Source organism: Cicer arietinum, chromosome 3 (assembly GCF_000331145.2).
Source record: "Cicer arietinum cultivar CDC Frontier isolate Library 1 chromosome 3, Cicar.CDCFrontier_v2.0, whole genome shotgun sequence".
Classification (NCBI taxonomy): domain Eukaryota; kingdom Viridiplantae; phylum Streptophyta; class Magnoliopsida; order Fabales; family Fabaceae; genus Cicer; species Cicer arietinum.
Window position 1 is genome coordinate 54,787,777 of NC_021162.2, and position 12,525 is coordinate 54,800,301.

Consider the following 12,525-nt stretch of genomic DNA (forward strand, 5'->3'; position numbering starts at 1 on the left):
CAATTCACACCAAATTCAATCAATTCAATTCCAGAACACATATATAGCACCTCAATTAAATTTCAACAATTCAAACATAACTCACCCAATTTCAAAACTCCATATTTTTACACATAAACCACCAAATTTCATCAATTCATTTTCTACAAAATCCACAAATAAATCACATCTCAAAAATTCATAATAATAATTATGAACATAAAAATCACACCAAACATGAATCACCGCAAACCACACCTCAAATTTAAATTCCACTAAATTACTCATAATCACATTAAATTAATTTTTCACAAAATCACACCTCAAATACATCAAATTTTTTTTTCCACAAAATCACAATTAATGTCCTAAATGCAAACTAAAAGTTTGGAAGAAGCCCTTACCTTAACGATAGCTCTAACACCGCATCGAAAATTATCCCACTAGCACCGTAGTGTGGCAAGGAGCAACTTTCTCTTCTGTCACTTCTCGAAACGAAGCTTAGATCTAGGAGAAAAGTGAAGGTTTTTGTTGTTTGTGGATTTTAAAAACAAAGAAAACTTAGCATCAGAGAAGGAGAAAGGAAAGAAATCTCGCGAGGTTGGGTTTGGGTTGTGTTTCTTCTTTCTTTCTTAAGTGTACACACACACACACACACACACACACACACACATATATATATATATATATATATATATATATATATATATATATATATATATATATAATATATTAAAATAATAATAATAATATATAATAATAGTAATAATAAATATCTAAACAAATATCTAGATATTTTTATAAAAATCATCATTACGCCTGTCACCTCACATCATATCACAAACTACTTTTTCAGAAAAATATCTACTTTCACTGCAATTCATTGGGCAGATGAATTTTTCTGAAAAATGTTGCATCTTATAAAAAATTTTCTTCGACAAAAAATTCACTGTAATTAAATAAAATTATTCATCGACGAATAATTTTAATCGGGTCTCCAAAAAGATATTTTTGGCATTTAACTCACAAAATATCATAAAATTTGCTAAAAAGCCTAAGAAATTCAACACAAAATTCCCCAAAATTCATAAATTAGAATTTAAAATTAAGGATCTTACAACAAACAACTCTCAAGAGATGGGTACCATTTTCTCTAGAGCACAAACCCTAACTCAAAAATCATAACCAAGAGAATTTGTAGGAGTATGAGAAATTATGCTTGTGGGGATGTTAAATTCCTTTTTAAGGGTTGATGGTTTGAGTATTATAAAGAGATGAGAAGCAAAGAGAAGGAAAGAAAAAAAAAAACATAAACAAAGATTGGGTGGAGTATTCTGCCGAGAGGGAGAGAGAGAAGAAAGAAAAAAATGAATTAGAGAAAAAAATGAGGTGAGGTGAAAAAAGGAAGTTTAGTTTTTTATATTAATATTATTATTATTATTATTATTATTATTATTATTATTATTATTATTATTATTATAATATTATTATTATTTTTTCTTTTTTTAAAAACACGAGCATAACATTACATTTGAAAAAGATAGATCTTACATTGTAAATTGATATGGATCATTTCTTTTGAGACAAATTATCTTTACACATGGGTCACTTATTGAGGGACCACATGAGTAATAAATAAATAAAACAAGAACCTGATAAGGAGGCCGACGACGAGAAATAATTATGGCGAATGACAATTCATATGATGCAAAGTAGACTCACCAACGAGATTCATTTAAGATATACCGTCATTTCACATTTACAAGATGATTTCATTTTCAAATTGCGATTTCATTTCTTTTTTCGCAATTTCCTTCCTATTTAATATTCATAAATTTACATAAGGGTCCTTTAGATCAAATTAGTTTTTGTCTAGTAACCAATCCACCACAAACACCCATAGTTATAACAAACCAAAACTAATTAACATACTAACCTAAATTATTTGCTTAATACACTCAACCATTGTCACTTTGTTTTTGAGAAACTTAAATTAACAATTTTCTATTTTTTAATGTGGATAAGACCTCTAACAATTTTCTATTTTTTAAAGTGGGTAAGACATCTTCTTAGTCTTAACTGTGAACATTGAACATTCAATAAGAAGGAGATTTAGTACAAAGTCATACACTTCAAAGAATTAAAAAACAAAATAAACAAAAAAAAAAAAAAAAAAGAAAGAAAGAAACCTTCCAAGAGCCATTTCTCTGGCACTCTTTGCCATCAAAAACATACTTGGTAAATTTTTTGATACTCATGAAGAAATATGGATATTAGTATTTAAAATGTCAAAATCAAAGTCATTAAATCTTAGTTCAACTAACAAATGTCAATATTGTTAGATTGAATATCTTATTCTTTCTTCTTCGAACTTAAGACTTCACAGTTTTTTGAGTTAAATCTTAGTTCAACTAACAAATGTCAATATTGTTAGATTGGATATCTTGTTCTTTCTTCGAACTTAAGACTTCACAGTTTTTTGAGTTAATTGTGATGAAATTTACCACATATTCTAAGACAAAATAAAAAATGTAAAAAATCAAAGAAGTTATAATTAACTCTTCAAAAAATGGAAATTATAATATAAATAGAAATGTTAGAAAAAGGTAAAGAGATATATGAATTTGTTATATAAATTTTTTGATATTGGTATTCAAATTAATTGACTTAATTTAAATAATTGTTGGTAAATTTTTAAAAAACTAACCGATAAATCTATAAATAACTATTTTGGTGCTCCTTAAAAACTAATTTGCAAAATTGTAAATCGTTGAACGTTGTGTTTCTTCTTACATTTTTACGGTGGCTGCTAATAAATTGGAATTTAATATAAAAATATTTTAATATGAATCGTATTTAGATATAAAAATAATATTGATAATTTAATACATATAAGTATATTTGATTTATTTAACGTTCTTTGATACCGGTATCCAACATATATATTTAAAGGGTACAGGAGTATTCATTAATGTATTTCAATGGTGAAACAGTCTTTCAAACTTTAATTAATATTACTAGTACTATCTGTTTGTACACATTAGAATTTTGTAGGTTCATGGAACCTAACACGGACAAAGAATTCTTCTTAAGAAACCAATTTGTGTCATCTATATAATTAAGGAAGGGAAAGCCTTTGATTGAAAAAAAAAAAATACACAAAATTGAAGAAAAAAAATATTTCTATAGACTGGAGGTTTCAGAAACAGGTTGTAGGAAGTGAGGGACTTTTTTTTTTGACAAGCAAGTTAGGGACTCGATATATGCATGAGGTGTCTTCGCTTTAGACGAAAGAAGAAACAAAATAAATATCTAAGCGATAGTGTCCTATACAGATATGGAGGTGGACTTCAAGGTTCTAATCAACCTAAGCTTAATAAAAGGAAAAGTTTTTATCTGATGAGTTGCCTCGATTGTTTCTCACTAGGCGCTGATGTCGCCGATGCTCGATGTGGTGGTGGAGGAGATAGTTGATAAAAAACAATTTTTTAGTTTGTATACTAGTAAAAAAATATTTTTTTTTATTGTATGGCAGACATTAAATTAATAAGATTTTTATTAGTTAAATAGTTATTATTCATCTTTTATATTTTGGAAAAGATTATTCAAAAAAATATATTATTTCATTGTTCGTAAGTATTATGAATAAATAAAAATTCAATTATAATTTTGGTGAATGGTAAATAATATTTAATTATTATAATTTTTAAATGATAGAAAATAAATTTAAAAAAACTTATAAAATTTCTCAAAGTATAATATACGCTTTGCCACGTATTATTATCACTACAAATATTTTAATTCTTGATTTTTATAATTTGTTGTGCAATATACTACTAGGTTAGTAATAAATTTTATAATTTTATTTTATAAACGATTATATTGTAGAGTGCAATGACAACCGTTTTATATTTATTCATTTTAAGCATATTAAGATATCAGTATATAACTTAGTAATAATTATGACTTAGTCACCGAGTTAGTTACAAGTCTATAAGAATAATATTGTCACTTGATTAAGTTTGTTAGCGATGAATCATCAAGTTAATTGTAACAGCTAAATTTTCTCTGTATTACACGGAGTGTAAAATTCAAATTCATAATAATGAAATAGAGTTTGTATCATCCAATTATTTAATATGATATCAGTAGAAATTGGTGATTGAAATCCATTTTCTTCTTTCAATTCCCTTGCTTTGATCTTTGTCTTCGTTTCATCATGGAAGCTTCTGAATCCAGTTCCTTGGATCAAGCAGATTCTAAACCCCTACAACTGTTACCAATTCTAAACCCCAACCATTCACTCACGCTCTATCAATCAAGTTCACATGGTTGTTATCCTCAATCTCAGATGAACTCTTGCCAAGACTCATTGATTGTAAACATTATTGGCAGGTTTAAGAGAATCTTCACAATTATCTTCACAAACTTATCTAATGCAAATAAAAAATTTAGGTAAATCAAAATAATATACACAAACAAAGTCGATAAGTAAAAGTTATCAAACTCAAAGAGATAGAGTTAGAGTCAGAATTAGTCACTCATCACTTTATCTTTGTCATTTTGTAAACTATTCCAAATTCCATACTCACTCTAATAATCCAATTCACATAATCACATCCATATTCATTCTCTCCTAGAGTCATACTCACAGAATGATGCACGGATTGAAACTCAATTTATTATATATTGAAATTATATATTGAAACAAGTTATCAAAATCAAAAGAAGTATCAAAATCATGAGACTGAGACATGTAATCAAATCATACTCAGTGAGTCAATGAGTGACTCATCAGTGGGCATTGTGGCTGGGGTGCCGCACTAGGCAGACGACAGTGGCGGAGATCGCATCCTGCGAGCAAGGGCCAGTCGAGGAGGGAGACAAAGTGAGAACTAATGGCACTCAACGGAGGCGAAAGTACGAAGTGAGGACGGAGGAGCACGACAAGAAAACGGGAACAATGTGAGAGAGATTTGAGTTCTAGATAGGGAGTGAGAGATTTTAGAGTTGAGAAGATACAAATTTTAAATTTTTAGGTATATTTTTTATTTTCTAATTTCAATTAAGGTATTTTAATCATTTTAATTATATATTTCTTTTGTGATGGCCTCAACACCGATAGAGAGTCACTTTCAATCCAAAGATTCCTCTTCCTTACTAATTCAATAAATTATTTTATAAGAAATAATAAATCCAGTTATATCGATACGAGTATAAAATATGATAATATTGACTTATAATTAACTAACATACTTGCAAGGAATTAAAATTATGTCTCTTAAAATTTGCAAAGTGAGCTCATAAACATACGAGTAATACACATGCACCTGATAATGTACACACCCAATTAGGTGTCCACTAAACATTTTTGTAACCATATATACTATTAAGGTGGTATATACATAGACTAAGTCAATATTCCAACGTCAATGCCAACCACAGTCTCAGCCACCACAACCGCCTCCACACCCTCCGCCTCCACACCCTCCGCTACCACATCCACCTCCACCGTCCCCATGTCCACCGTGCCCATGTCCTCCGCCCCCATGTCCACCGTGCCCATGTCCTCCGTCCCCATGTCCACCGATCCCATGTCCTCCGTCCCCATGTCCACCGTGCCCATGTCCACCGTGCCCATGTCCTCCGTCACCACCACCACTGTCACGTCCACCACTGCCCCTTCCATGATGACCATGATCTCCAGTTGAAGTGGTGTGAGCAGGAGTTGTTGATATAGCCGTAGTCATGTAAACCATGTTACCATCTTTGACACCATCACCTCTGAATTTGGCGGCACTAGCTTTAGAAGTATGGATGGCTTGAAATCCTCCACTCTTTTTGTTTGTGTTATCGATTCTTTTCTTTCCATGCCGTGAGCACAAATTTCCCATATCTCTATATGTAGTTTGCTTTAAGTCTTTGTTTCCTGTACAGCTTTACCCTTTTATATATACAACATCATTTTTTTTTTTTGAAGTTTAGTCAACAACTTTGTTTAGAAGAAAAGTTCTACGCAATTAATATGGAAACTAACCGTGTACGTGTGCCTCATGACGTTGTTATAATAGTTTACAAACTTTTTTTTAGGGACTAAGATGGTCTTTTTTTTTTTTTTAAATTATGGTTGTGCACCAATATACTTCTTTTGTATATTGAGAATGAAAAAGATAAAATAAGTTATGTAATATATAAATAATTTGATACGATAAAAATTGAGAGATAGAAAAAAAAGTAAAGTTAGAAATATATAGAAAAGTAAAAAATATACATATATAATATTTATTTTTCTTTATATTACAATAAAGATGGTATTTTCTAAGAGAATAATTCTTCCATAGACACATATATTTGAACACAACATTCCGATACATACAAACAAATACATATTATTTAATTATTTTAAAAATAAACATTACTTTATTATTATTTTTCTACTTTTTCTTTATTGTGTGAATGTTTTCAAATAATATGTTCAATAATTGTTCAATCAAAGAATATATGCATCACCGATGGAAAGTATTTCTAGTAAGTGAAACAACAAAAAGGACAACATACCTAGTTTACATCGGCCACAACTTCTTTGTAAAATTCTTTTTTTTTTCTTCATTTATGGATACGGGTGATTTTTAAGTTATTTTTGGTTTGAAATCTTCCTTTGGATTTGTTATTTTTTCTATTTTTATTTAAAAAAGTTATTTTATGTATATTTAATTTTTTTTTATTATGTCATATAAGTACAACGTTGTTTGTTCATTATATTTGTGCAACGTTTTAAATTTTTCATCTCATTGTAGTATTTGTTTGGCTCAAATTGATGGATAATTTTGATTCAATATAATTTCAATCAATAATTTTGACATTGATTGATAATGTTACAACTATAAATGCATTAGTAATTTTGACACTTCAATTTATCATATTTGTAGGTTTTGTTGCATATGTAGTTATTTTATGTAATTAAATTGAATGATATATAGCAACATATTTAACTCTTTTTGAATTATCATATAAATAGTTTTAGTCTCTGCAAGGATATCATTCAATATGGATATATTTTTGAATGATTTTTTGAAGACATGTTTATAACATTATAAAAATTCTTTTACAAAAAATAGATAGAAATTTGCTTTCTAGGTTTATAATCTTATTACTTTTATCTTGAAATTATGACAATTAAAAATTTATATTTAATTAATCACAAGGTAAAAAATTCTAATTTTTTGTAGAACTTTTTACAATGACCAACACACACTTGCAAAAAAAATTATTCAAAAATATAAATGTTGAAGGACAATTAAAGTATTAAACATGTTTCGTTTCAATATAGAATAAAAATACTTCCAGGATAATTAGTAGGAATTAAAAATTTTGTATGATAAATATAATGTGAGTCTCATACTTAAAAAATGAATATCATATTAATTTGACCCGAAAAGAGAGTGAATATTATAATAAATGTTAGAAATATAGTATTCCTCGTACTAAATGTTAGAAATAGAGTATTGCTAGCACTCCTTGTACGCCAAGTAAACTCGATTAGGAAGAGTCTTCTGCTATCTAGAAATAAAACTTAATGTGCCTCCACTTCTTCTTCATTTATCTCAACAAATATTTAATTAATTAATTAAAATATTATTTGAAAACGAAATATTATACAAAATCACTTATATATTAATTTAATAAATAATTTTTTATTCTAAAATATCTAAAAAATATTTGTTTTCAAATTTTTATTAGTAATTTTACTTAAAGACTATTATAAGCTATAAAAAGTCTCATTAAATTTCATTTTATGACTGTTTATATTTTGGGTCGGCTCTTAAAATGACTCAAATACATAATATCTTAAGTTTTTGAATAGAGATATTATTTCAAAATCTTTTAGAAATCTTAGATATTTAGCTTATTGCTGCTTTAACGCTCCCCAGCACAATTGTTGAAAAACTAATTGAACTTTTTTGTATAATATAAGTAAATGGACATTATAGTCTTTAAAAATGCAAAGACGGGTTAATTTAATATTTCAAATTTATGATATAGCAATTTAACTTTTAAAATTGAAAAATATCATTCAGTTTATTTATTTTTTTCAAAATATCTCATTGATAAACATCCATCAGAATAAACAAAAACATAGAATCTTTAAAATTGTGGTATAAAATTGTAAAATGGTCAAATCAATTGAATTTTTTAATTTAAGAGACTAAATTTCTATTTTGCAAATTTGAGAGGCTTAATCAGTCCATACTTACAATTTTAAAAACTAAAATGTCTATTTATTAATTTGTCTAATATTTTACTTCTATTTATAAGAAAAATTTAATACCTTAAAATTTATTTGTTAGTTAATTCTTTTAAATAATCAATTATTACTGTGACATAATCAAATTTTAGAATTTATTATTATTACAAATTATGATTAATTATTATTTAGTACTAATTAATTGATGAATATATGTTGGAATTTAGTTTTGAATAAATCGTAATGAATTGGATCACCTTATTATGTTTAATGAGAGGTCTGTGACGTTACACATCTAATTATGTAATCATTATCTCATTAGAATTATACGGTTAACTTATTGTCGAAAATCTAATCTAGAGGTCCTAGATTATAAAGAGTAGTTAGAGGACAAATTTAATTAATTAAAATAAAAAATGAAATAAGGACATGCACGATGTTGCAAAGAGGGATTGTGTGTAACGCTCGACAAGCATGTTTGAGCGAGAAAAGTCAAAACATTCGATAAAGGCAATGAGGAAAGGAAAAGCACGCGTTGAGGATGTACAATTCTGCAGTTTTATTTAAGTTTCATGTTTATTTCATTTTGCAAAACCTTTTCAAATCCAAGTAGTTATTCGATTTGCATCAAAGTTCGAACATCGATATGGTATTTACATATTTTTATGTGTCTACATGGTATAATTCTCATATTTTTTATATGAATGTTGAATGTGAACTCGCTTCGTCCTTAAACGCGTATGTATATACTACGTCAAAAATGACATTTTATAGCACGCCTTTTACAGCGCTTACTAAATACAAGCGCTGTTGTAAATATATTTTAAAAATAACGGAGCATATAACAACGCTTTTTTGACAAGCGCGGTAGAAAAAGTGCTGTTGTAGGGTCATATAGCGTTTGCGCATTATGTTTACAAGGCTTTTACAGCGCTTTTTGTACAAGCGCTGTAAAAGTCAAATAATTAAATGACTTATTACAGCGCTTTTTTTACAAGCGCACCTATTAGAGCGCTTTTGTTACAAGCGCTGTAAAAGTCAAATAATTAAATGACTTATTACAGCGCTTTTTTTACAAGCGCACCTATTAGAGCGCTTTTGTTACAAGCGCTGTAAAAGTCAAATAATTAAATGACTTATTACAGCGCTTTTTTTACAAGCGCACCTATTAGAGCGCTTTTGTTACAAGCGCTGTAAAAGTCAAATAATTAAATGTCTTATTACAGTGCTTTTTTTTACAAGCGCTATAAAAGTCAAATAATTAAATGACTTATTACAGCGCTTTTGTTCAAGCGCAACTATTAGAGCACTTTAGTTATAAGCGCTGTAAAAGGTCACATAATTGAAGGACCTATTAGAGCGCTTATTCTACAAGCGCTGTAAAATCATTCACTTTAAATCAAAATCATTTACTTTAAATAAATAAAAACAAATTTACGAACCCTCATCACCTCTACTCTGGGAACCCTAATCTCCTCTACGTACTGTGTGGCCATCTACTGCTCCTCCTTTAAAAAAAATTGGATACGTTGTCTCAGGTACTTTATTTATTAATTTGTTGTTGTCACGAAAACTAATAAATTGTTACATAATAAATCATTCACTTTAAATCAAAATCATTTACTTTAAATAAATAAAAACAAATTTACGAACTCTCATCACCTCTACTCTGGGAACCCTCATCTTTTCTACGTATTGTGCGGCCATCTACGACTCTTCCTTTAAAAAAAATTGGATACGTTGTCTCAGGTACTGTATTTATTAATTTGTTGTTGTCACGAAAACTAATAAATTGTTACATAATAAATCTTTTCTTTTTGAAATTTGTTGATCTGTTCTGTTTCGAAATCTTTTCTGTTTTGAAATTGTTACATAATAATGGACCTTGGTTTCCATTTTCCAATATTAGATATGTGTATTATATATTGGTATAATGACTTATTATTTTTGTAACTGCATTTATATAGGTCATATAATATGGATCAGAAATGGATGTATGTCAATCTATTGTCAAAAGAGTATGAAAATGGAGTGAAGGAGTTTGGAGTGAAGAATGCAAAAGATCCAAATAGAGTTGTTTGTCCTTGTTTAAAATGTTGTTTTGGAAAACGCGTTAGAGAAGATGAATTAGAAGGACATTTAATATGGAATGGAATTGATCAAAGCTATACATGTTGGATAAGACATGGTGAGAAAAAAAAAAAGGAAACATAAATTTTGAGAATGGTTCGACATATGCTTCAAGTGACTTCGATACAGATACATATGAGTCGGACCGAGTTGAGGAGATTGCAAAAGCAGTTGAAGAAGATCTTCGGGATTGTCCTAAAATGTTTGAGAGTTTGTTGAGTGATGCAGAGAAACCATTATATAATGGTTGTACTAAATTCACAAAATTGTCGGCGATATTAAAGTTGTACAACTTAAAAGCGAGTAATGGATGGTCTCATAAAAGCTTCACAAAATTATTAACACTCTTAAAAGATATGTTGCCAGATGATAATGAACTTCCCATTCGAACCTACGAGGCTAAACGGACTTTGTGCTCTATTGGCATGAGTTACGAAAGGATGCATGTGTGTCCTAACGATTGTATTTTATTTCGAAACGAATATGAATTACTAACGGCGTGTCCGAAACACAATGTCTCTGATTATAAGAAGAAAGAATCTACTCCAGCAAAAGTCGTGTGGTATTATCCTATAATACCAATATTTAGGCACATGTATCGCAGTGAAGAAGATTCAAAACACTTGACATGGCATGCAGATGAAAGAATTAGAGATGGAATGTTTCGACACCCTGCAGATTCCCCACAATGGGCAAAAATTGATCACGAGTATCCTGAATTCGGGATAGAGTCAAGAAATCTAAGACTTGCACTTTCTACTGATGGAATGAATCCACATGGTCTTCAAAGCATCTCACATAGCACGTGGCATGTGATTTTGGTAATATATAACCTACCTCCATGGTTATGTATGAAGCGTAAGTTTATGATGTTGTCTCTGTTAATTTCTGGACCCAAACAACCGGGGAATGATATCGACGTATACTTGACTCCTCTAATCGAAGATTTAAAAAGTATGTGGGAGACAGGTGTGGAAGTTTATGATGGGTATAAGAAAGAATGTTTCAATTTGAGGGCTATGTTGTTCGGCACAATTAATGATTTTCCAGCATATGGTAATTTATCAGGATATAGCATTAAAGGTCAGTGTGCATGTCCTATATGTGAAGAGAGTACAAATTGGATGCGGTTGAAACATTGTAAGAAGAATGTGTTTCTTGGACATCGTAGATTTTTACCTTATAGTCATCAGTATCGTGGGTGGAGAAATGCATTCAATGGAAAATCAGAGGAAGGTAAAGCTCCTTTAGCACCGACTGGATATCAAATACTTGAAAAAGTACAAGGTTTGACCAATAAATTTGGCAAACCTTTTGCGGGAGAGCTGGTGAAAACTGGGTGGAAGAAAAAGTGATTTTTACCTTATAATCATCAGAATCGTGGGTGGAGAAATGCATTCAATAGAAAATCAGAGGAAGGTAAAGCTCCTTTAGCACCGAATGGATATCAAATACTTGAAAAAGTACAAGGTTTGACCAATAAATTTGGCAAACCTTTTGCGGGAGAGCTGATCAAAACTGGGTGGAAGAAAAAGTCAATTTTCTTTCAATTGCCATATTGGAAGTCATTGTATATAAGACATTTCCTCGATGTGATGCATATTGAAAAAAATGTATTTGATAGTGTTATTGGTACGTTACTCAATGTTCCATGAAAGTCTAAAGATGACATCAATGCAAGATTGAACTTGGTCGATATGGGAATAAGAAATGAATTGGGTCCCGTAAAGAAAGGAAATCACACACATCTACCTCCAGCCGCTCATACTTTATCTAGAAAGGAAAAAATTGTTTTATGTAAATTTCTACACGAAGTTAAAGTTCTAGAAGGATACTCGTCAAACATTAAAAATTTGGTTTGTATAAAAGACTTCAAGTTAAAAGGTTTGAAGACCCATGATTGTCATATTCTAATGCAGCATTTGCTACCAATAGGTATACGTTCTATTTCACCTGAAAAAGTTCAACGAGCCTTAACTAGATTATGTTTCTTCTTCAGGGAAATTTGTAGTAAAGTGATCGATCCTCAGAAATTACCAACATTGCAGAAGGAAATTGTTGTTACTTTGTATGAGCTAGAAATGTATTTCCCACCCTCATTTTTTGATATAATGGTTCACCTTACTGTTCATCTGGTTAAGGAGACACAACTTTGTGGGCCAGCTTATATG

At 29.7% G+C, this 12,525-nt stretch overlaps 1 long non-coding RNA gene across 1 annotated transcript in view; it reads right to left on the reverse strand.

Moving 5' to 3' along the window:
- LOC140919556 (uncharacterized) overlaps positions 1 to 1,359 on the reverse strand; it is a 4,011-nt gene extending 2,652 nt beyond the window's left edge. Inside the window, exon 1 of the long non-coding RNA XR_012162224.1 lies at positions 384 to 1,359. This is a non-coding gene — a long non-coding RNA (uncharacterized lncRNA). The remainder of the gene's footprint in view (positions 1 to 383) is intronic.
- Between the last annotated feature and the right edge of the window lie 11,166 nt (positions 1,360 to 12,525).